Source organism: Arachis duranensis, chromosome 2 (genome assembly GCF_000817695.3).
Source record: "Arachis duranensis cultivar V14167 chromosome 2, aradu.V14167.gnm2.J7QH, whole genome shotgun sequence".
Taxonomy (NCBI): domain Eukaryota; kingdom Viridiplantae; phylum Streptophyta; class Magnoliopsida; order Fabales; family Fabaceae; genus Arachis; species Arachis duranensis.
Window position 1 is genome coordinate 66,146,717 of NC_029773.3, and position 27,026 is coordinate 66,173,742.

Sequence of the window (27,026 nt, forward strand, 5' to 3'; positions counted from 1 at the left end):
TATTGTGAAAAACTTGTTTCCTAAGCTTTAAAAATTAATTATTTTAATTACCTTTATTTCCATTCGATGCCGTGATTAGTATGTTGAGTAGTTTCAGATTTTCTAAGGCGGAATGACTTAGAGGATGGAAAAGGAAACATACTAAAATGGAAGGAGAAAGCAAAATGGAGCTTTAAGGAAACTGGTGTTCACGCGATCGCATGGACGACGTGATCGCGTGCCAGAAGCGAAGATTCAGCGACGCGGCCGCATGACTGACGGGACCGCGCGCCTTAAGCAGAACGCACAAGACGCGATCGCATGACTGACGCGACCGCGTGGCAAGGAAAAGCTCCGAATGACGCGACCGCGTGACCCACGCGGACGCTTGACAGAGGCCACGCACCAGAAAATTACAGAACACGCCCCAGCGAGTTCTAAACCCCTTTTTGGCCCAAATCCAAGTCCAGAAAGCATAGACCAGAGGTTATAAAGTGGGAAAATGCATCCATTCATAAGGGGGCTTTTCATAATTTACTTTTCATGTTTTAGATGTAGTTTTGGAGAGAGAGGTTCTCTCCTCTCTCTCTCTCTCTTAGGATTTAGGACTTCTCTTTCTAGAGTGACTTTCGATCCAGGTTTAATATTCCTTTTTACTATTTAATTTCTCTTTTATATTTTGATTACTCTGAAGCCTTTATTATGTTTGATTGATGTTGCCCAATTGGCTGTTGATGAAATTTTTATTTAATGATAATTGAGGTATTTTCAGTTTATAATTATTCTCTTTGAATTAAGTTGCCATTGCTTCCCATCTAAGGATATTTTTATTATTCCAGCAATTTTACTTTTTTTCCCTTTTGGTTCTGATTAAGAATTTAGTAACTCACCAGTTATTAAACTCAACGTAATTAATAATCATTATCTTGCTAATTATGATCCTATTTATGAAAACCGAGTGCATCAAGAGGCAAAGGATCGTCTCAAGGAAACAATGGATCGATTTCAGGCAACCACTCAACAACTGGGGCAAGTATTAATTCAATGGGCTTCTAGACGCTTAAATACATAAGGATCAGCCACAGCCCCATGTGGACAGTCTAGTGAAGAGCGTAGCATGAAGGAGATACCAAAAACCCCAGTGAACAAGACAGAGAATGAATTCGTACTAGAACAAGTAGAAGAAGCTATCATTGTTCAAGAAGAAGAAGAAGTGGTTGAAGACTTAGGAGATGCAGAACCTCCATGGGAAAGTCAAGACATCGAGCCTCCTTCCAAGACGGTTGAAATTGATGCTGAGGAGGGTGTACAACTTCCAATGCATATCACAGTTGAAGACTTGGAAAAAATTGATCAAGAGATGGAGATTCAAGAAGAAAAAGCACAACCTCCCATGCCCTTGGAAAGCAATGAAAAAGAGATTGAATTGAAAGAGAGCTACCAAGAGGAAGAGGTTGAAATTGAAGAAGTTTGCAAAGAGGTGGTAATTATCAGAGAAGAGCACAAGGGAGTGGAGCTTGCAATTTCATTAAAGATACCTCCCCCTAAGTCGCCATCATCCTTCACAACATTCAAGTGGGTAAAATTCATATCCCATAGCTTTCTAATCCCACTTGAATATGGGCTACTGGAGACGGATGGTCAACTTAGAGCTCTTTGTGGCATTAAGAGTAAAAGGAAGATGGTCAGTGGTAAGAATTGTCCTGCAAGGTTCATTATGGTTGGAAGCTTTAAGTTTAAATGCAAAGGTTGGTATAGAGCTCAACTGAATGGGTCTAGGAAGCTGTTTGGTCGCTGCAGTGAGAATTCAGATCACCTTTCACCTGGCTGGAAAAATGCAGATCAAGACAAAAACGGGTGTAAAGGTAAAGTTTGGGATCCTGGAATCTGTTCTGACATTTGTCACCCCGGGAGCCTAAGAATCTATTTGAAGCTTCGTAAGGGCTTTACGTGCTTAGTCTGGGACCTCGGAGGTTACTAGAGATACAAACATTGGTGGGGATTCCTGGATCAGTACAAGCATAAGCCACCATGACAGGAAGCTCATCAAATGTCCAACTTAAGGACTTTAACTAAAAGTGCTAGGTGGGAGACAACCCACCATGGTATGATCGTTCATTTTTCATTTTTATTTAGTTTTATTTGCTTTTGAGTTTTATTTTATTTTATTATATTGAACCTAGAGTTTTGCATCACATTCATATTAACACTGCATTCTGCATTTTATTTCAAAAAAAAAAGCGAGTACGCGACGCGACCGCATCAGCGACGCGTCCGCGTCGCAAGGAAATGAGAGAATAATAAGTGAACACAGAGTTACGCAAGAGCAAGGCTGGAGGCGCGCTATTAGCACAAATTGACTCCACACGAATGCGTCGATGATGCGTCCGCGTCATTTGGAAAAATAGCCTCCCACGCGACCGCGTCACCCACGCGGCCGCGTGACATGAAATCGGCGTAAAAAGGGTGTATGGCCAAAAGTTGAGCTGGAATTGGGCTGGACCCGTGCTAGCAGCACAAGCCCTGCCACGCGAACGCGTCACCCACGCATCTGCGTCATATTGGAAATAAGGCCATCCGTGCGATCGCGTCGACCACGCGACCGAGTCACCCTGAATTTTGGCAATACCAAGTTTCGAATAGAGAGTTGTGCGACCGCGAGGCTGCGCTCACGCCACTAGCACAAATCGAGTCACGCGATCGCGTGCCCCACGCGTCCGAGTCGCCCAACCTTATCGTGCACCACGCGACTGCGTCACCCACGCGACCGCGTCGCCAGCGTCGCACAACCTATCCAGATTAGTGCCAATTTTCTTATCCTCTCTTTTCTAATCCTAATTTCTTCCTTCTCTCTCCTTTCTCACTTTCTTTTTCTTCTTCTCCTCCTTTTTCCCTCTCATTTTATTTTATTTTATTTGCATACTTTCATTCATTGCATATTTTTATTTTTCTAAATTTATTCTTTTACCATTGGTGTTCAAATGTTTTTATTCAACTGTTATTTCTTTTCTGGTATTATCTTGGTGCTTATGACTTGTTTTATTCTGGTTAGGTAATATTATTTAAATCAATGCCAATCTTTTATACCTGTATTACTTTTGTATTGATTTTTAATTTATATTATCTTTCCTTCTCCACTCTCTCCCCCATTGTTGCATATTCTGCACCACTGGTATGCCATGACTTCTATTGTTTTCTTACATGTTGTAGCTACCATGTGAATGAGACCCTTTTCATCTGGCATTAACCCAACCATACTCCATCTTTTAATTTCTATCTTTATTTTTTGGTTACTTTTCTTCCCTTTTTTCTTTCAGGATGGCCACTAGGAAGAGAACCGGAAGACGATCACATGGGAGAGACAAACAAGTCCATCAGCACAATCCTTGAAGAAAAGCATCAGTTGGAACAGCCCGTCCACCTGCATTAAATACAATCCTACCTTGACCCTAGCCCCATTACAACCCTTAAAAGACCTCTTGATTTGTGTATTGGTGCATTAAATTTTTGTTGATTGTTAGATGAAGAGCAAGCTATAGAAAGCAAGATTAGTAGAGAATTGAGAGAATTGACCCTAGACATTTCAAAGTTAGAATGATATACACTACCAAGGGTTCAGTGCTCAATTCTATGTTCCCTGCTTTCATGAGCTATCTTCTTCTTGCAAGTTATTTGTATTGTATTTTGTGATTTGAATTAGTGAAATCCAGTTCATATTTGTCTTGAAGAACTTATTTATTTTTAACCAAGTAGGTAAAAACAATTTGCATTTAGTTGCATTTAATTTAGATTGCATTGCATTCCATCACTTTAACCTTAATTATTTACCTTGGATTTAGCATGAGGACATGCTAGTGTTTAAGTGTGGGGAGGTTGATAAACCCATATTTCGTGAGTTCTTTTGTGCTTAATTTGAGTGATTTATATAATCCTTTACCTACTTATTCACATTAATTGCATGGTTTTACTTTCCCTCCCTTATTATGTCATATCGTGAAAAACATGTTTCCGAAGCTTTGAAAATTAATTATTTTAATTACCTTTATTTCCATTCGATGCCATGATTAGTATGTTGAGTAGTTTCAGATTTTCTAAGGCGGAATGACTTAGAGGATGGAAAAGGAAACATACAAAAATGGAAGGAGAAAGCAAAACGGAGCTTTAAGGAAACTGGTGTTCACGCGATCGCATGGACGACGCGATCGCATGCCAGAAGCAAAGATTCAACGACGCGGCCGCATGACTGACGCGACCGCGCGCCTTAAGCAAAATGCACATGACGCGGTCGCATGACTGACGCGACCGCGTGGCAAGGAAAAGCTCCGAATGACGCGACCGCGTGACCCACGCAGAGCATGGAAAAGCTCTAAATGACGTGATCGCGTGACCCACGCGGACGCGTGACAGAGGCCACACACCAGAAAATTACAGAACACTCCCCAGCGAGTTCTAAACCCCTTTTTGGCCCAAATCCAAGTCCAGAAAGCATAGACCAGAGGTTATAAAGTGGGGGAATGCATCCATTCATAAGGGGGCTTTTCATAATTTACTTTTCATGTTTTAGATGTAGTTTTGGAGAGAGATGTTCTCTCCTCTCTCTCTCTCTCTCTTAGGATTTAGGACTTCTCTTTCTAGAGTGACTCTCGATCCAGGTTTAATATTCCTTTGCTAATTGAGCTGAACCTGAATAATCCCAACCTTTTGTTCGGAAATAATTAGGATTCAAAGGTCAGTTTAATTAGTCCATTGACTTTCCTTTGCCCTTGCAAAGGTTGACCAAGTGGAGTTTAGATTCAACTTTTATTATAGTTGAGAGAGATAACTAAGTTAGACCTCTAAATTCCCTTATCTTGCCAAAAGTTGTTTTACAGTTATTTATTTATTTTTAATTGCCATCTACTTTACTTGTCATTTAAATCACTTGTTTCTCACCTTCTAAACCCCGAATTCACAACCTTTATAGCCAATAATAAGAACATACTTCTTCGCAGTTCCTTGAGAAGACGACCCGAGGTTTGAATACTCGGTTAACAATTTCTAAAGGGGTTTGTTACTTGTGACACCCAAAACGTTTGTATGAAAGGACTTTTGAAGGTTTAGAAACTATACTTGCAACGAGGATTTATCCGCAAATTTCTAGACCACGCAAAAGTTCTCTCATCAACTGCACTGCATTCTTCAGTGTGGAGGACTGTTTCTACCTCTTTCCAATCTTTCTTATGACTTAAGATATCCTTCATGAACTTAGTATAAGAAGGTATCTATTCAAGAGCCTCTGCAAAAAAGATCTTGATCTCAAGTGTTCTGAGATAATCTGCAAAGCGGGCAAACTGTTTATCTTTTTCCACTTGACGGAGTTTTTGAGGAAATGACATCTTGGCCTTGTATTCATCAACCTTAGTTGATGTAGGCTGAGTGCCTAATGTCCTGGAAAAGGGTTACTTTTGTGCTTAGGAGGGTTGTTATCATCACTTGTATGTGTCTGATTACCTTTGTTTGGGTGTTCAACGCCCTTGTTGCTGCCCCCTTCCTGGTGTTCGAAGCCAGGAACACTGTACCCTTTTGGGCGTTCAACGCCAAGATTGCTGCCCCTATTTAGGCATTCAACGTTAAGGGTGGATACCCCTTCTTGACGTTGAACGCCAATGATATTCCTCTTTGGGTGTTCAACGCCCTCAAAGATGTCTTGGACAGTAGTCTGGTAGTCTTTTATTAGCTTTTCTTCCCTTGATCTCCTGTTGCTCTAAGGTTGGGTGTTTAAGGATTTCCCGATCCTCAGTTGAATGGCCTATCACTCCTCTGTTATTTGCTTAGATAACTACTATCTTGTTTGATTCAGCTGGGATTCTACATTCCTGTTGGAAGCTGAGCTTCTCTCAAAGCCTCTTGCAATTCTAGCAGTTGCTGGGCAAGAGCGTGTAGTTGCTAAGTCAATGGCCCATCCTACTCTGGAGGGTTAGGTTCAATAGATATTGCCTTAACCTCTCCTTTCATAGAAGTCTCAACAGTTGAGTACAGATGCTGGTTAGTGGCAACTGTCTCAATAAGCTCATGAGCCTCTTCAATTGTCTTTCTCATACAAATGGAACCACTAACAGAGTGGTCCAGAGACATTTTAGCCATGTCTAAAAGTCCATAGTAAAAGATGTCTAGTTTTACCCATTCTGAAAATATTTCAGTGGGGCATTTTCTAAGCATGCTTCTATACTTCCCTCACGCATCATGAAGAGATTCATTATTCTCTTGTTTGAAGCCTTAGATATCCAGCTTTAGATGGGTTAACTTCCTCAGAGGAAAGTATTGATTTAGAAACTTATCTACTAGCTGTTTCTATGTTTTCCTGCTAGATTTGGGCAGGTTATCCAACAACCTCTTTGCTTGGTCCTTTACAGCAAAAGGAAAGAGTAATAGTATGTAGACATCTTGGTCTACTCCCTCATTATGTACTGTGTCAGTAATTTGTAAGAAATTTGCCAGAAACTCAGTAGGTTCTTCTTGTGGAAGTCTAGAATACTGGCAGTTTTGCTGCACTAGAGTAATGAGTTGAGAGTTTAGCTTAAAGTTACTTGCTCTGATGGGGGGTATGCTAATACTTCTTCCATAGAAGTCAGTAGTGGGGGTTGTATAGGACCTCAAAGTTCTTCTGAACTGTTCATCCCCATTTGGGTCTATGATGAAGAAGAGTAGGAGAAGTAGAATAATTAAAGATAAAGATGTAAATTATAATTAAAATATTTTTGTTTTATTTTATTTATTAATTAAATTAAAAAAATAAGAACTAATTAATTAAAAAGGATTGAAAATTAATTGATGATTTTTTAAGAAAGAAGAGGGAGAAATAGAAGGAAGAATTTTGAAAATAGAAGAGAGAGGAATTAGTTAGGAAGTTTTGAAAGAGAAGAAAGAGAAAACAAGTAACTAATTAAAGAAGATTTGAGAAGAAGATATGATAGAAGATTAGAAAAGATTTGATTTTGAATCTTGAAATTGAAACAAGATAAGATAAGAATTAAAAAGGTTTTGAAATTAAAATTTAAAAGAAGATAAGATAGAAAAGGTTTTAAATTAAAGAGAAGATAAGTTAGGTAAGTTTTGAAATTTGAAAAGAGAAAGATAAGATAAAGAAGTTAAGAAAGATAAGTTTTAAATTAAAAAGATTTGAAATCAAAATCCAATAAGGTAGTTTTTAATTTGAAAATATTTGAAATTTAAATTTTAGAAGAAAGATAAGATAAGAGAGAATCAAATTTAAGGGGAAAGATTTGAAAAGGTTTTAAAAATATATGATTTTAAAATTTAAATTTTGACTTGACTAACAAGAAAACACCTAACAAAAAATTTTTGAAATCAAATAGGCAAGATTTTCAAAAATTAAGGAAAGATAAGAAAATATATTTTAACTTTTTTATTTTTGAAATTAATGAAGGAAGAGAAAAACAACAAAAAGACACCAAACTTAAAATCTTTAAGATCAAAGAAGACTAAAATTTGAAATTTTAAAGATCGAAACAAGAAGAAAAACAAGAAGAAATTTGAAAATTCAAAGAAAAAGATGAACATATAATGGACACCAAACTTTTTAAAGATTCAAACAAAAGACACTATTTTTAAAGATTTTTGGAAAAAATACTCAAGAAAATTCGAAACTTTAGCAAGAACAAGAACAGAAGACTCAAACAAAAGTTAAAGATTAATAAGGAAAAGAAAAGGTTTTTCAAAAAGTTTTGATTTTTTTCGAAAAAAGAAAATAAAAGACTGAAAAAAAAATTAAAAACAATACCTAATCTAAGCAACAAGATAATCCATTAGTTTGTCCGAACTCGAACAATCCCGGGCAACGGCGCCAAAAACTTGGTACACGAAATTAAACTTCGCACAACTGAGCCAGCAAGTGCACTGGGTCGTCTAAGTAATACCTGAGGTGAGTCAGGGTCGATCCCACGAGGATTGTTGGCTTGAATCAAGCCATGGTTATCTTGTAGATCTTAGTCAGGCGAATAGAAAAGTTGTTTGTTTGTTTAAAGTGCATAAAAGTAAAATAAAGATAATGTTACTCGATGATGGTGAATGCAATGATAAGAATATGGTTAAGGCTTTGGAGATACTTTGTTCGTCTGGATCAATTCTTGTCTTACTGTCTACTCCAACTGTGAATGATTTCTTTTATAGCAAGCTGTATGTGATCAACGCTAGTTTGAGTAGCTGCCAATCTTCCTCTAGGCTGAATACCAGGTTTAGTGTGCATGCAGTCTGAATGAGGGTGAAGTTCCTGCAGTTCATTCCCCTTGGTGATCCTACTCAAAATGCCACAGACATGGTCGAATCTTCCGGATCAGAGAATGCTGCACCTTTGGTTCTAGCTTATACCACAAAGACCCTAATCTCCCCATATCTCAGCTGAACTGATGTCTCGAGAAGTACCCAACGAAGTCGTGGATTAACCGTCTAAGAGATGTATCCTCAAGCTAGTGGTTCAGTAATATCCGATGAAAGACGCTCATTGAATCCCATGTAGAACAGAGATAACTTTTGACGGTTCAACTCATTCATAAGGTTGAAGAACAAAAATACATCTTAGGAGAGAATCAAACACGAATTGAAATAGAACAGTAGTACTTTTATTAATCCCTAATACTCAGTAGAGCTCCTAACCTTAACCTTGGATGTTTGGTGACTCATACTGATAAAAATATACAATGAAAGGTTCGAATGGGAAAAGATGATTAAAAGTTCTTAACATGGGTGAACTCTTTTCTCTATATACTAATCTAATAACTAAGAATTACAGAAATATGATAGGCTTAGGCTTGTAGTGCGAAAATCCACTTCCGAAGACCACTTGGTGAGTGTTTGGGTTGAGCAAAAGAGTAAGCCACATGCTAGAACTCCCTAGGGGCGTTGAACGCTGGCTAGGGCCCCCTTTTGGGTGTTGGACACTGGTCACCTCCTTGTGGCCGTTGGATGCCAGAATAGGGTTAGTGGCTGGCGTTGAACGCCAGTTTTGGGCATTCAATTCTGAAGCAAAGTATAAACCATTATATATTTCTGGAAAGCCCTAGATGTTATCTTTCCATAGCCATTGAGAACACTCCATTTGGATATTTGTAGCTCCAGAAGGCTCTTTTGAGTGCACGGAGGTCAGATCCTGACAGCATCTATAGTACTTTTTCTGCCTCTGAATCCGAGTTTTGCTCCAGATCCTCAATTTCAGCCATAAAATACCTGAAATTGCACAAAAACACACAAACTCAAAGTAGAATCCAAAAATGTGAATTTTTCACTAAAACCTATAAAAATATAATAAAACTTAAACAAAACATGCTAAAAACTATATGAAAATGATGTCAAACAGCGTATAAAATATCCGCTCATCAACAAGCAAAGAGGGAACCTAAATAGAGGTCTCCATAAAATTTGAATTCTGTGCCTCCAACAACCAGGCCAAATATGAAGCTCTGATTGTAGGCCTAAAACTTGCCAAAGAAGTCAGCGCGACTGAAATGGCAGTCTTCAGTGATTCTCAGATAATAACTTCCCAAATCAATGGAGAATACTAGGCAAAGGATCCTAAAATAAAGAGATACCTAGAGAAAACACTTGAGCATCTTCAAAAATTTCATGATACCTAGGTTCGACACATATCTAGGGAACTCAACAGCAAAGCAGATGCCCTCTCTAAATTGGCAAGTACAAAGCCTGGAGAAAATAATAGAAGTCTGATACAAGAAATTCTTAAGGAGCTCTCAATCATAAAGTTGGACCACAAATTAGATGTTCTACCTATTTTCGGCCTAAACCTCGAGTGGATGACTCCTTTAATCGAATATTTGAAATTCGACATCCTTCCCGAGGAACAAAAAGAAGCCAAGAGAGTTCGGAGGGAAGTACAAAATTATACTTTGGTACAAAACATCCTTTATAGAAGAGGAATCTCCACACCTTTGTTAAAGTGTGTTCCGACCCCTAGAATTGGAGAAGTCCTTGAAGAAGTACATAATGGCATATGTGGAAACCACCTTGGAGCACAGTCTTTAGCTAAGAAGGTGATCCGAGTTGGATTTTTTTGGCCGACCTTGCAAAAGGATGCCACCGACTTTGTTAAAAAGTGTGAACCATGCCAGATGCATGCCAATTTCCATGTCGCTCCCCCTGAAGAACTCATTAGTATAACCTCTTCATGGCCTTTTGTAAAATAGGGATTAGACCTACTTCGACCTTTTTCCCAAGCGGTTGGACAGGTCAAATACCTCATCGTGGGAGTAGACTACTTTACTAAGTGGATAGAGGTAGAGCCATTATCTATTATCACAGCACAAAGAAGTCAGAAATTTCTGTACAAAAATATAATTACTCAGTTTAGGGTTCCATACTCCATCACTACAGATAATGGTACTCAATTTACAGACTCCACATTCAGGAACTTGGTATCCAGTATGAAGATAAAACATCAATTCACACCAGTGGAACATCCCCAAGCTAATGGACAAGCGGAAGTAGCCAATAAAGTCATACTAGCTAGACTAAAGAAAATGTTACAAGAAGGAAAAGGGGCTTGGGTAGAAGAACTCCCACAAGTGCTATGAGATTATAGAATAACACATCACTCCACGACTGGAAAAACACCCTTCCGACTTGCATATGGAATAGAAGCCACGATTTCAGTAGAGATCGATGAGAAAAGCCCAAGGGTGAGATTTTATGATGAAGTCGGAAAAATTCAAGCCCAAAAAGAAGAACTCGAGCTCCTCCCAGAGGTCCGAGAGTAAGCCCAGATAAGAGAAGCAGTGCTAAAGCAAAGAATGTCGGCCATATACAACAAAAAGGTCATACAAAGAAGCTTTGCCACACGCGACCTGGTCCTGATAAAGAATGATATCGGGGTGAACAAGTCGGGCGAAGAAAAACTCGCTGCTAACTAGAAGGGACCTTATAAGATCTCTGTTGCCTTAGGAAAAAGCTATTATAAAGTGTCCGATCTGACTCAGAGCTGAGCTCCCCAAGTCATGGCACACATGCAATTTGAAAAGATATTATAGCTAGAAGCGAACCTTGCTCTCTGATATACTCTTTTTTCCGACTTCAAGGTTTTTTTTCCCAAAAAGGGTTTTCCTGAAGGGATTTTAATGAGGTGTAAAAGCGAGGACTAAGAGCGAGAAAATTAATCCCTTAGTAGCAAAGCATCTTTGTAAGTTACATTCCATCAATAACAATATCTTTTACGATATATGTATTTGATTGCTATTCTTTATTATATGCACTGACTTAAGCTCGAAAAAGTGCAAAAATCTGTTGCCCGACCTCCAAGGTTGGCAAGAAAGTCGAAGACGTCCGAATAGAACAAAATGCATCGCAAAAATAACCTAAGTTATGAAAACAATTCAATAACAAAGCAAGATGAACGTTCGTACTAAGTAATGGAAGAACACATTCCTTCAAGTCCTAAAGATCTAGGACACTTAATGAAGGCTGACGTCAAAGCTTTACAAATAGTTTAAGTAGCAGACATATCATTTTATGTTACAAAAATAAGCTTGTTAGAATCCTAAGAATAAAGGATAAAATGCTAAAAGACTTCATGAAAAGCCTCATCAACAGTCACCAAAATGGCTCGACAGTAGTTGAAAGATCTTTTTAAAATACCTACAAGCAAAAGGATAGTTGAAAGATCCTATAAGAAAGGATCAAAATTCATAGTAGCAGTTGTTAAAGATCCTTTCAAAAGGATCAGATTCAGAAATAAACAAACCAAAAAATATTCAAAATATACATAAAAGTGTTCATAAAAAAGGTCCCATAAGTCGGGCCTTAATAAAAATATTAAACAGTTCCAATAAAAAGATTCTGATCATTAGCCGGAGAGGAAGTCTGATTAGCAGCAGAAGTCGGAGGGGTCAGAGGAATCCCTTCGGAGGGAACAACCTCGGGCTGACTGAAAGAACTCAGAGGGACTTCCGAGGAGGTAGCAACTTCTCGGGGAGGAGATTCCACCAAGCGTTGCCCAGCAGTTTTCAACTCAGAGTCAGTAAGAGGAGGAGGAGGAGGAGAGACGATCTCCTATGAATTACGACTTTATCAGGGTGAAGAGGTGACAAATCCAAGTCGGATGCAAGAAGCCGAACTTGTTTCTTGAGCACCTCAAACACCTCTTCAGTACCTTCAGCAACAGACTCCTCTAAGTCCATATAAGCCTCCCTGAGTCGCTCCATTTGCTCGTTTAAATTTTGGTTGTCCCCAAAAATCCTTGCATAACTTTGTTTAGCCTTCTGTAACAACCCCTCGGCCATAGCACGAGAAGCAAGAGATTGTCTCTCTACCTCTTGAGATTTCATTATGTTTTCATAGGTTTTAGTGCAAAATTAACATTTTTGGATTCTACTTTGAATTGTTGTGTTTATGATGATTTCAGGTAAATTTTGGCTAAAATTGAGGAGCTTTGGAAAAGACTGAGTCAGAGATAGAGAAAGGACTGTAGATGTTGTCGGATTCTGACCTCCATACATTCAAAGGAGCATTTCTAGGGCTATAGAAGTCCAAATGGCACGCTCTCAACGGCATTGAAAAGCTAACATCCAAAGCTTTCCAAAAATATATAATAGTTCATACTTTGCTTAGGAAATGAAGGTTCAAAACTGGCGTTGAACACCCAAAAGGGAGCAGCTGGCGCCAAACACCCAAAAAGGAGTCCAAAGCTAGCGTTCAATGCCCAAGAAAGGTATTAGCAGGTGGAGTCACCCCTACCTCAACCCAAACACTCACCTAGTGGGTCCCAAAAGTTGATTTTCGTACTAAAAGACTATTCTACCTTATTTTTGTAATCCTTAGTTTTCAGATTAGTATATATAGACTAGGAGCTCTTGGCCACTACACGTTTTACATTACTTTTCTATAAGCTATGAGCAACTAAACCTCCTAGGTTAAGGTTAGGAGCTCTGCTGACTTTTATAAATTAATAATATCATTGTTCTATTTCAATATTCTAATGATTTTATTTAAGATGTATCTTTGTTCTTCATCTTAATGAATTGGGAGTGTAACTTTACCGTCATCCCTATTCACATGGGTTCTTATGAGTCTTTGACGGGATAGTATTGAACCACAAGCTTGATTATACATATCTTAGACGGCTAATCAACGACTTTGTTGGGTACTTGGAGACATTAGTGCAGTCGAGGTACGGGGCAATTAGGGCCTTTGTGGTATAGGTTAGAATCAACGAAGTAGCATTCTCTGATCCAAAAGATCCGACCTTGTCTGTGATATTTTGAGTAGGATCACCAAGGGAATGGACTGCTAGAGCTTCACCCCCATTCAGATTGGATGACCACTGACCTGGCGTTTGATCTGAAGCAGAGGAGACTAATGACCACGACCTGGCGTTAGTCATTTATAGCTTGCTATGGAATGAATCATTAGAAGTTGGAGTAGACAGTGAGAAAAATTGATCCAGAAGGAGGAAGAATCTCCAAAGACTCAATCATTCTCTCATCATTGATTTCACATCTATCTAGTAACATTTTATTTATTTATTCTGTTTTATGCATTTTTCACGACAACAATCATTTTTCTATCCGCCTGACTAAGATCTAAAAGGTATCCATTGATTGTTCAGACCAACAATCTCTGTGGGATCGACCCTCACTCACCTAAGGTATTACTTGGACGACCCGGTACACTTGCCGGTCTATCTGTGCGAATATTGCGGAGTCATTTTCATGCACCAAGTTTTTCGCGCCATTGCCGGGGATTGTTCGAGTTTGACAAACTACTGGACTATTTTGTTGCTTAGATTAGGTATTCTTTATGGTTTATTTGCTCTTTTGTTTGTACCTTTTGTTCTTTTTTTCAAAAAATTTTCAAAACATTTTCTTTTCTTTAGTAATCTTTGTCTTTTGTTTGAGTCTTGTGTCAGTTTTTAAGTTTGGTGCCCCGTCTGTTTTCAGCTTTTGCTTTAAATTTTTGAAACTGTTCTTCTTTTCCTTTCTTGATATTCGAATTCTTCTTGGTAATTTTTCTTGTTTGATTTTAAAAATTTTAAGTTTGGTGTCTTGTAGTTGTTTTTCCTTTAATTTTCGAAAACTAGTGTCATTTGATCTTAAGTTTATAAGTTTGGTGTCTCTTAGTTGTTTTTCTTTTTTTTCTTTAATAATTTGAAAAATACAAAATTATTTATTTTACCTTCATTCAAAATTTCGAAATCTTTGCTATCTTTTCTTACTTTGATTTCAAAATATTTAAGTTTGGTGTCTTTTTGGTGTTTCTTGGTTTTCCTTTCCTTTAGTTTTTCGAAAGTCTTCTTTGAGTGTTCTTCATAGTATTCAAACTGTTCTTGTTATTTTCTTTTGTTTGATCTTAAAATTTTTAAGTTTGGTGTCATTTTGTGTTTTTCTTTCCAAATTTTCGAAACCCTAGTCAATTGATTTCTAAAATTTTAAGTTTGGTGTCTTTTAGTATTTGTCTTTTTAATTTTTCAAAATTCAAAAATTCAAAATTAAAATTTTAAACCTTCTTGTTATCTTTTCAAATCTTTGCCTTATCTTTTTCTTTAAATTCAAAATTTTATCTTATCTTGTTTTAAATTCAAAATTTTTAAAATTCAAATCTCGAATTTTAAAATAAAATCTTTTCAAATCTTTCAAATCTTATCTTTCTTTGTTTGACTTCCTCTTTCCAAATTTAAATTTTTAAAATAAAATCTTATCTTTTTTTTCAAATCCTTTTCAAACCTTTAATTTTTTTCATCATATCTTTCTTAATCTTTTTAAAATCTTTATCTTATCTCTATTCTTAAATTTTAAAACTTACTTATCTTATCTTCTTTTTACATTTAGAACTTTTTAATTTTAAATCTTTACTTTCTTTTAAAATTGAATTCCCAAATCTTTATTTGACTTTTTCTTTCCACTTTTCAAAAATTTGCTCTTTAACTTTAAATCTTGTTAGTTAATTGGTTGTTCATATCTTTTCTTAATAATCTTTCCTTTTCTTATTTTTTTAAAAATTTTTAACATGTTATTTTCTTTATTTTCGAATTAGTTTTTCATTTTATTTTATTTATTTATTTAATTTTTTTTAAAAAATAATTCTTGGCTCTTTTCTTCTTTCTGGTGTCTCATTGAGAGATCTCTATACTCTGATATAGAGACTCCCACTTTTCTTTGTCTCTTGTCTGTGTATGCAAGAATAGGAAGAGTGCACTATGAATCTAGAGGGAGAGGCACAACCAAAAAGAACCTTGGGGTCTTATATAGCCCCCACTCTTGACTTCTATGGAAGCAGCATTAGCATACCACCTATTGGAGTAGCTCATTTTAAGCTCAACCTACAGTTAGTTACCCTAGTGCAACAAAATTGTCAGTTTCAAGGACTTCCTCAAGAGGAGCCCACAAAATTTCTTACTAAATTCTTGCAATATACTGACACAGTGTATATTGACAGAGTAGACCAGGATGTCTATAGGTTGTTGCTCTTTTTATTTGATGTGAAAGGCCAAGCAAAGAGGTGGTTGGATAATCAACCCAAATCAAGTTTGAAAACATGGAGTCAGCTGGTGGATAAGTTCTTGAATCAATACTTTCCCCCAAATAAGCTAACCCAATTAAGACTGGACATTCAAGGCTTTAAACAAGGAGATAATGAATCCGTTTATGATGCTTGGGTGAAACACAAGATAATGCTACGGAAATGCCGTATTGAAATATTTTCAGAATGGGTAAAGTTAGACATCTTCTATTATGGACTCACAGATATGGCTAAGATGTCCTTAGACCATTCTGCTGGTGGTTCAATCCACATGAAAAAGACAATTAAGGAAGCTCACGAGCTCATTGAGACAATTGCCACCAATCAGCATCTGTACTAATCTAATGAAACTCCAATGAAAGGAGAGATTAAGACAGTGTCCACTGAGTCAGGCCCTTCTGAGCAAAGTGAATCAGTAACCCAGCAACTGCACTCCCTTGCACAAAAAATGTTGAAATTGCAAGAGATGTTGCAAGAAGCCTGAGCCTCTAACAAGAATATAAAGGCACAGTTGAATCAAGATAGACAACACTTGTCTAAATAGATAAGAGAAGAGTGCCAAGCTCTTCAATTAAGGGGTACCCTGAACACCCAGCCTCAGAACAGTAAGAGGCAGGGAAAAGAGCTGGCAGAAGATGAACAAGTTGTAATTCAAGGCAGCCAAGGCGTCTAATGCCCAGAAGGGGGCAGCCAAGGCGTCTAACGCCCAATAGGGGGCAGCCCAAGCATCCAATGCCCAAAAGAGGTAGCCCAGACATTGAACGCCAGTGCAAGGGAGGCCAAACACGTGTAATTGCTGAGAACACCTCTCCTAAGCAAGCTGGTAGCCCTTCTATAGGCACCATAGGCACTTACCTTGTACCACTCATGGCCCTTGGGTATAAGGCAAAGTTACCATACCCTCAAAGACTCCAGAAAGCAGAAAAGGATAGGTAATTTGCCAAATTCTTAGAAGCTTTTAAGAAGCTAGAGATCAAAATCCCCTTTGCAGATGCTCTTGAACAAATGCCTTCATATGCTAAGTTCATGAAGAAAATACTGAATAACAAGAGGGATTGGAGGGAAGTAGAGACAGTGGTGCTTACTAAGGAGCGTAGTGCAATTATTCAGAGGAACCTTTCTCAGAAACTATAGAGACCCCTTAACACTCTTCCCAGAGACACATTGTTAAATCCAAGAGAAGAGTGTCTAGCCCTCATTAGTACCAAGGAGGCTGAGCCTAAGATGGTACACACTATTGAGGAACTAAATAAAGAAGAGACTCAAGAAGAGGCTGGAAGCACATTGTTGCACGCCGCTCTTATAGGAAGAAAGCCTAAAGTACCACACCCTCAGAAGAGCTAAAAGGAGACCAAAGGACAAGCACTACTCACAGTCCTTGGAAGGCTCTAAGAAGCTGTGAATTAATATTCCTTTTGTTGAGGTTTTGGAGCAATATTCTCTATCTACTAGAAAAAACCTCTCTGATGCTGAGAGAGGCAAATTGGTGATGAGGTTACAGAAGGATTACATGATTATCAAGGTCCTTAAACCTCCACTACCCCCCTGACAAACGAGGTACTTCCATGCAGAGTACAATACTGAAGCCTCCTCCTTTAGTGAAAACTCATACAGTTTCCATAGACATCAAACATAAATTTGGTGTTAGGCAGTCACCACCTACCAAGGAGGAAGGTCCCAAGAGAAAAATGTATAGGGGATGGAGAAACAATACAACCCCTACCCTAATGATGAGCGGATAATTTATACGCTTTTTGGCATTGTTTTTAGGTAGTTTTTAGTAGGATCTATAGCTACTTTTTAGTATATTTTTATTAGTTTTTAAGAAAAATTCACATTTCTGGACTTTACTATGATTTTATGTGTTTTTCTATGATTTCAGGTATTTTCTGGCTGAAATTAAGGGACCTGAGCAAAAATCTGATTCTGAGGCTGAAAAAGGACTGCAGATGTTGTTGGATTCTGACCTCCCTGCACTCGAAATGAATTTTCTGGAGCTACAAAAGTCCAATTGGCGCGCTCTCAATTGCTTTGGAAAGTATACATTCTGGGCTTTCTAATAATATATAATAGTCCATACTTTGCTCGAGTTTTGATGACGTAAACTGGCATTCAAACGCCAACTTCCTTCCCTATTCTGGCATTAAACGCCAGAACTGAGTTACAATCTGGAGTTAAACGCCCAAACTGACACCAAAGCTGGCGTTTAACTCCAAGAAAAGTCTCTACACATGAAAGCTTCAATTCTCAGCCCAAGCACACACCAAGTGGGCCAAGATGTAGATTTCTGCATCATTTACTTATTTCTGTAAACCCTAGTAACTAGTCTAGTATAAATAGGACCTCTTACTATTGTATTAGAGATCTTTGATCAGTTTTATGCTATCTTAGACTTTTATGGGGGCTGGCCATTCGGCCATGCCTGGACCTTCATCACTTATGTATTTTCAATGGTGGAGTTTCTACACACCATAGATTAAGGTGTGGAGCTCTGCTGTTCCTCGAGTATTAATGCAAAGTACTATTGTTCTTCTATTCAATTCAAGCTTATTCTTATTCTAAGATATTCATTCGCACACAAGAACATGATGAATGCGATGATCAAGTGACACTCATCACCATTCTCACTTATGAACGTGTGCCTGACAAACACTTCCGTTCTACATGAAAACAAGCTTGAATGCATATCTCTTGGGACTCTAATCAACGATTCATATAATTTCCCCTCTGATAATGGGGCATCTAAATCTGAGATTAGAACCTTCGTGGTATAGGCTAAAAATAATTGGCAGCATTCCTGAGATCTGGAAAGTCTAAACCTTATCTGTGGTATTCCGAGTAGGATCTGGGAAGGGATGACTGTGACGAGCTTCAAACTCGCGAATATGGGGTGCAGTGACAGTGCACAAAGGGATCATTGGATCTTATTCTGACATGATCAAGAACCGACAGCTGATTAGTCATGCGGTAGTTGTGCCTGGTATTTTTCATCTGAGACGAGAAATTTGATAGTTGATTAGCCGTACAGAAATCGTAGAGGACCATTTTCACTGAGAGGACGGGAGGTAGCCATTGACAACAGTGATCCCCCATCATACAACTTGCCATGGAAAGGAGTATGAATGATTGAATGAAGACAGTAGGAAAGTAGAGATTTAGAAGGAATAACGCATCTCCATACGCTTATCTGAAATTTCCATCAATGAATTACATAAATATCTCTATCTTTATTTTATGTTTATTTATCTTTTAATTATCAAAACTTCATAACCATTTGAATCTGCCTGACTGAGATTTACAAGATGACCATAGCTTGCTTCAAGCCAACAATCTCTGTGGGATCGACCCTTACTCACGTAAGGTATTACTTGGATGACCCAGTGCACTTGCTGGTCAGCTGTACGGAGTTGTGAAAAGTGTGAATCACAATTTTGTGTACCACCTAACAAGCAAGGAGAATCAAGCTGATCACACTAAAAAAAAGCTTATTAAGAGGAATTCAAATCTGAGGGACTCATCTCCTCCTCTTCTCCCATGGAGTCAATTTTGTGCACCATGTTTTTGGCATTAAACACCCTAGAAGAGTAGCATTGCTGGCGTTGATCGCCAGCCAGGGAGCAGAGGCTGAGCGTTCAATGCCCAAAAGGAGAAAGTAACCTGGCGTTGAATGCCAAAGAAGAGGACTTCATGGGCATTCAACGCCCTGAATGTGGGCAAGAAGCTGGCGTTGAACGCCCACAAGTGGCCAAGAAATTCAAATTTCCTAGCCTCTCAGGACCAGTGGGTCCCATAGAATCTCTACCTACCCCATCTACCTCACCCTCTATCTCTCCCTCTTTCTTCTTCTTCTACTCTATTCTTCCCTTTTTGTTCTTATTTGGTCGAGGACGAGCAAAGTTCTTAAGTTTGGTGTTGCAAAAGCTTTGGCTTTGCTTTTTGACTTCTACCATCCCTAAGTACGGCACCAAAGACTGATGAAACCTCAAGAAAGAGGAATGTAAAGGCACTTGCCTCTACTTTCCTCACCTCATATGTCACTTATGCAATTCAACTGAAATTTTTATAGAAGGAGACATCCCTATTAAAAAGGACAAGCCCATCACAAAAAGAAGGATGGAGCATGTTAGAAAGCCTACACATGCACCTTAATAAGACCAAGTGGATCCACCTTAACAAGAGATCCCTGAGATGCCTCAAGGGATGTACTTTCCTCCCCAAAACTATTGGGATCAACTTAACACCTAAATATGGGAGCTAAGTTCAAATGTGGAGCAACTGAGGGTGGAGCATCAAGACCGTACCACTATCCTCCATGAAATAAGAGAAGATCAAAGAGTTATGAGGGAAGAACAACAGAGGCAAGGAAGAGACAGAGAGAAGCTTAAACGCTCCATTGAATTCACTAGAGGGAATAGTAGCCGCCGTCACTAAGGTGGTCCCATTCCCTTAATCACCAAGCCTAAGTTATTTTTTTCTATTTTCCATTAGGTGTTATATCTTATTGTCTGTTTCTACTGCATGATCATCTTTATTTATGTCTTAAAGCTATGAATTATTCCATGCATCTCTTACTATACTTAAAAGAAAAATTTTATTTGAAAAAGAAAAGGGAGATACTTGAATTTCGAGTTATATCATAAGAATAGTTCAATTATCTTGATGTGGTGGCGATGCTTTTACTTTCTAAATGTATGACTAAATAGTGCATATTTAATGTTGGAGTTAAGAATGTTAGATCTTGAAAGAATGATAAAAAAGGAAAAGTATTATTGGTAATCTGAAAAATCCAAAAAGATTGATTCTTGAAGCAAGAAAAAGCAGCAAAAAAGCAAAAAAAAAGCAATGAAGGAAAATATATATATATATATATATATAAATGCGAAAAAAAGCAAAAGAAAAAGAAAAAGCCAATATCTCTTTAAACCAAAAGGCAAGAGCAACGGTCCAAGGCTTTGAGCATCAATGGTTATGGGGGCCTAAAAGAAACAAAATCTTGGACTAAACAGATCAAATGAGTTGCTTCCCTAACTATATACTTGTGGTGTGAAGGTGTCAAGTGAAAAGCTTGAGACTAAGCAATTAAAGTCATGATCCAAAGCAAAAAGAGTGTGCTTAAGAACTCTGGATACCACTGGCTGGGGATTCTAGCAAAGCTGAATCACAATCCAAAAGGTTCACCCAGTTAAGTGTCTGTGGCATTTATGTATCCGGTGTTAATACTGGAAAACAAAGCACTTAGGGTCACGACCAAGACTCAAAAGAAGCTATGTTCAAGAATTAAGAAGAACTAAACTAGGAAAATTAATAGTATCATTCGGATTCTGTGTTCCTAAATATGCCAATTATTCTGAACTTCAAAGGAAAGTGAGATGCCAAAACTATTCAGAAGCAAAAAGCTACTAGTCCTGCTCTTCTAATTGAAACTGAGCTTCATTGAGAACTCTGAGATTTATTGTATCCTTCTCTTCTTTTTAATTCTACTTTGTTTTTGGTTGCTTGGGGACAAGCAACAGTTTAAGTTTGGTGTTCTAATGAGCGGATATTTTATATGCTTTTTGGCATCATTTTCATATAGTTTTTGTTATGTTTTGTTTAAGTTTCATTATGTTTTCATAGGTTTTAGTGCAAAATTCACATTTTTGGATTCTAGTTTGAGTTTTTTATTTTATGATGATTTCAGGTAAATTCTGGCTGAAATTGAGGAGCTTTGGAAAAGTCTGAGTCAGAGACAAAGAAAGGACCGGAGATATTATTGGATTTGACCTCCATGCACCCGAAAGAGCATTTCTGAAGCTAAAAAAGTTTACATGGTGCGCTCTTAACGGCATTGGAAATCTAACATCTAGGGCTTTCCAGCAATCTATAATGGTCTATACTTTGCTCTGAAAATGAAGGTCCAAAATTGGCGTTTAACATCAGTTCTTCACCCTTTCCTAGCGTTGAACGCCCAAAAGAGAGTAGCTGGCGCCCAATGCCCAAAAAGGAGTCCAAAGCTGGATTATTAGATTAGTATATATAGACAAGAGTTCACCCTTGTTAGGAGCTCTTAGCCACTCTACATGTTTTACATTACTTTTCTGTAAGCTATGAGCAACTAAACCTCCTAGGTTATGGTTACGAGCTTTGCTGACTTTCATAAATTAATAATATCATTGTTCTATTTCAATCTTCTAATGATTCTATTCTAAGATGTATCTTCGTTCTTCATCCTAATGAATTGGGAGTGTAACTTGACCGTCATCCCTATTCACATGGGTTCTTGCGAGTCCTTGACGGCATAGTATTGAACCACAAGCTTGATTATACATCTCTTAGACGGCTAATCCATGACTTTATTGGGTACTTGGAGACATCAGTGTAGCCGAGGTATGGGGCGATTAGGGCCTTTGTGGTATAGGCTAGAATCAACGAAGCAGCATTCTCTAATTTGGAAGATCCGACCTTGTCTGTGGCGTTTTGAGTAGGATCACCAAGGGAATGGATAGCTAGAGCTTCACCCCTATTCAGATTGGATGACCACTGACTTGGTATTTGATCTGAAGCAGAGGAGACTAATGACCATTAACCTGGTGTTAGTCATTTACAGCCTGCAATAGAATGAATCATCAGAAGTTGGAGTAGATAGTGAGAAAAGTTTATCCGAAAGGAGGAAGCATCTTCGAAGTTTCAACCATTCTCTCATAAATGATTTCACATCTATCTAGTAACATTTTATTTATTTATTCTATTTTATGCATTTTTCACGACAACAATCATCTTTTCTATCTGCCTGGCTAAGATCTACAAGGTATCTATTGCTTGTTCAAACCAACAATCTCCGTGGGATCGACTCTCACTCACCTGAGGTATTACTTGGACAACTCAGTACACTTGCTGGTCTATCTGTGCAAATATTGCGGAGTCAATTTTGTGCACCACTCCTCTTGCTCCTTTTCTACCCCCTGAAGAGCGGCTACCTCGGCCTGAAGGGACTCCAGAGAATGTTGAGTGGTATTTAGAGGAGTCCTATCCAGCTCTTTCAGGAGAGAAGTGCAAACCCCAGCAGTCCTTATCCCTCCTCGGATCAAGACCTGGAGATGATTTCGGATCGAAGCGTCATCCATAGAAATAGAACTGTGGGGGCAGAATGTGCTTCTCACAGAATTTCACTTCGTCAAATGCAGCGTCACCAATATTAGAAACACCAGGCTCCGAGGTCTTTCTCTACTTGGAACTTGGTTCCGAGAAGGGAGGGACGGGTGGGGTAACAACTAAAAAAGGAGGAGAAGGAGGAGGAGGAGGAAGAGGATTTACCGACTTACTTAAGGAAGAGGAAGAAGTCCTCGAATCCGACTTCTGTAGGGGAAGGTGTCATTGATGTTCTGCTCTGTTGCGATTGAGCAGCTCGGGCACGAGCGTTCCTCTTTGCTTCCTGAACTTTAAGGTACGCCTTAGATCCACTCTTCATTTTTTCTGAGAAAGAAACTTGAGGGCGTTAGTAGACATGTCAGAAAGTCAGATAGGTCGGAAAAGCAAAAAAATCTATAAATAAAAAGTAAACTGCGATCTAGCTCGGTACGAATATAACTCGGAGTTCCGAGAAGGAACTTTTTTGTGTTGAGGTTTGTAGCCCGCCCCAAGCCTCTCGGAGGAATTCGACTACAGCCTCTTCAACCTCGTCCAAATCGACCAACTTGTATTTTTCAATAGAGGTTGCCTATATCTAGTATAATGGAAAGCGAGGCTTATTATTCTCGTTTAGAAAAAAGGGATGGTGACCCTCTACGGCTCGGACTTTCAAGAAAAAATTCTTGAAATCATGGAAGGATTCGTCAAAAATGGAAAAGACTTTTCGACCTTGAATGGCTCGGAAGGAAACCCATTGCTGTTTGTTTTTATTAGAAGTGGCGCTAAAGGGTTTGGTAAGATAAAATAGAAAGAAGAATATCTTTAAAGAGATCGGAAAACCATGCTCGCGACTGACAAGCTGGTAGATTTTCATGAAACCCCAAGAATTTGGGTGCTGTTGGGAAGGGGCAACTCTGCAATAAGACAGGACTTCCGTTTCAAAATCAAAAAAAGGAAAAGTCACCCCAAGTCAGGTGAAAAGACAATCATACATATTTAGGATATTGATGCGTGAGCATCTTATCTATCTTTTCCTAGTGAATTTGCATCTAATTTGTTGAGTTTAATTAAGAATTAATTATATTTTAGCCACTATGGATGCTATTTTGAGTTTTGTGCAATTTTATTTATTTTAGGTAGCATTCGGAGGGATATGATGAAGTTTCTGTAGAGAAAAAGAAGAAAACAGGGAGATAACCAGTGAAGACCGACGCGGACGCGTGGCTTACGCGACCGTGCGGAATGGAGAAATCGCAATGACGCGATCGCGTGCCTGACGTGAATGCATCGACTGGAATCTGCACAAATGACGCGAGCGCGTGGACAACGTGGACGCGGCACATGCGCGATCTGCAATAATATAGAAAACGCTGGTGACGATTTCTGGGCTGGTTTTTGACCCAGTTTCTAGCCCAGAAAACACATATTAGAAGCTGCATAATGGACAAATCAAGTGGTCCCCACCCATCAGTGGAAGACTGGTTAATTAATTCATATTTAAATTCAAATCTGATTTTTAGAAAAAGATAGGATTGAGATAATTAGATTTTTAGGACTAGTTATAAATAGGAACTCTATACATTTAGACAGGGACACACAGATTATTACCAGAACCCTTATTTTTCTTCTTTGAACTATGAGCAACTAATCCTCCATTGTTAAGGTGAGGAGCTCTGTCTATTTTCATGGATTGATTCATTTGATCTTTTTAATTTAATTCATGTCTTGATTTATATTTCAATAATTGTTTTCGTTCTTTATTCTATAAACATTGGGTGGAACGGAAGTATGACCCATGTTCTAATTGAGTTCTTGTAAAACTTAGAAAAGCTCTTTACTTGAACAACATCTTGAAAACATATTATACTGAATTTTTAATTGTTTGTATTTAAGGGATATGTGACATATAATCCCCTTATTTGTGGATAATTAGGATTCTTTTGGCATATAAACTAGAAATTGATCATAACCCTCTAATCAGAATTAATTGACCAAGGAATTGGCAATTAATGAATTTTAGAGGAGACTAGGAAGGTCTAAGGAATTAGGGTCTAGTCACATGTAGTTTGCCATGAAATTAAATCTGGCATGATTAAATTAATTAGTAATAAAAGTTAATCCAAAAATTAGATAACTCTGAAACCTCAACTGCTTTCTCAAATATTTTATTCCTAACTCATTGCTGCTTACTTTCTGAAATTTTTAAAGTACTGTTTAATGCTCTTAGAATATCTCAAAACCATTTTATGCTTGCCTAACTAATCCTATCAAACGCTATTGTTGCTTGATCCATCAATCCTTGTGAGATCGACCCTTACTCACGTCAGGTACTACTTGGTACGACCCGGTGCACTTGCCGGTTAGTTTGTGGGTTGTAAAATACCGCATCAAGTTTTTGGCCCTGTTGCCGGGGATTGACTGTGATTAACAACTATTAGTTGTTTAATTGCTTAGATTAGGCATTTTATTTTTATTTTATTAAAATCTATTTTTAAAAATATTTTCGAAAAAAACAATATTTTGAAAAAAATAAATTTTTAAATAAATAAATAGCACTAATATCTTTCTTAATTTCAGAAATTAAGTTTGGTCTTACCTGGTTATTTGTTCTATTTATTTATTTATTTTATTTAGTATTATTTTTATTTCTTTACACAGATTACCTCACTGGGAATTCTCTGCACTCTAACATAGAGATTCCCATTCTCTCTTGTTTTATTGTTGTTTATGCGCAGGAACAGAGACAAAGAACATCTCTTAGGCTTTGATCCTAAACCTGAAAGGACTCTCAGGCGACATTTACAACAAGCAAGGCTTTACAAGGATGCAGAATCTACTATGGATCCGACTAATACTGAGAATGCCAATGCGACAAATCCGAATGGGAATGAGCAACAAAGGAGAGTGCTTGGCTCTTACTCTTCTCCTACTGCAGATTTCTATGGAAAGAGCATCGTGGTGCCCCCTATTGCTGTGAACAACTTTGAGTTGAAGCCTCAACTGGTCACTTTGGTGCAACAAAACTGCCAGTATCATGGTCTTCCCCACGAAGACCCAAATCAGTTTATTTCTAGTTTTCTGTAAATTTGTGATACTGTGAAGACAAATGGAGTAAACCTGGATGTGTACAAACTCATGCTCTTCCCATTTGCTCTAAGGGATGAAGAAAAGCTATGGTTAGATTCTCAACCCAAGGAGAGTTTGGATACTTAGAACAAGGTGGTTATTGAGTTTCTCGCAAAATTTTTCCCACCAAAGAAGCTGACTAAGCTTAGGATGGAGGTTCAGACCTTCAGGCAGAAGGATGGTGAGACTCTGTATGAAGCTTGGGAGAGATACAAGCTACTGACTAGGTAATGCCCTCCGGACATGTTCTCCCAATGGACTCAACTAGACATCCTTTATGAAGGCTTGGGTGAAATGTCCAAGATGTGGCTAGACAATTCTACAAGAGGTTCATTGCATAAGAAGAAGACACCAGAGGAGATGATTGAGCTTATTGAATTGGTTGCTAGCAACCAATATTTATACTCATCTAACAGGAATCCTGTGAACTCTGAGGCTCCTCAGAAAAAAGGTGTCATGGAAGTGGAAGCTCTTAATGCTATTCTTGCTCAGAACTAGCTTATGTCTCAGCAAATAAATCTACTCACTCAACACATAGGTGGCATGCAAGTCTCAGCCATCAACACCCAAAATCCACCTCAAGAGATCTCTTATGACATGGCAGGACATTTAGTGCAGCATGACAACTATGATTATGCTCAATCCTCTTCTGAACAGGTTAATTACATGGGGAGCAGTTCTAGAAATCCCAATAATGACCCCTATTCTCAGACATATAATCAAGGATAGAGAAATCACCCAAATTTTGGGTGGAGGGACCAATCCCAGAGACCTCAGAATTTCAACAATAACTCTCAGGGCAGTTTTCAACAGAATAGTTACAATAACCACCAATCTCAGCCTCAGCAGGCTAACTCTAAATCCAAGGAAGATTCTAATTGGGAGATGATGAGGAATTTTATGTAGGAAACCAGAGCCTCCATTAGAAATTTGGAATTGAAAATGGGCCAGCTGAGCAAGCAAATACCTGAGAGGTCTGCAAGTACATTTCCAAGTGATACAGTGGTGAACCTAAGAGAAGACTGTAAGGTTATTCAGTTGAGAAGTGGTAAAACAGCCGGCTCTGAGACAAGGGCCAATGAAGAGCTAGTTGAAAAGAAAGCTCCATAAGAGAAAAAGGAAGAAATGGAGCACGCCCCTCCAAAGCGTGCAAACAACCCATTCCCTGACTCTCTAGACACATATCCTACATTGCCAAGGGCTCCTGAATACAAGCCAAAAATGCCATATCCTCAGAAACTTCAGAAAGCTTCAAAAGAAAAGTGGTTCTCTAAATTGTTAGATGTCTTCAAGAA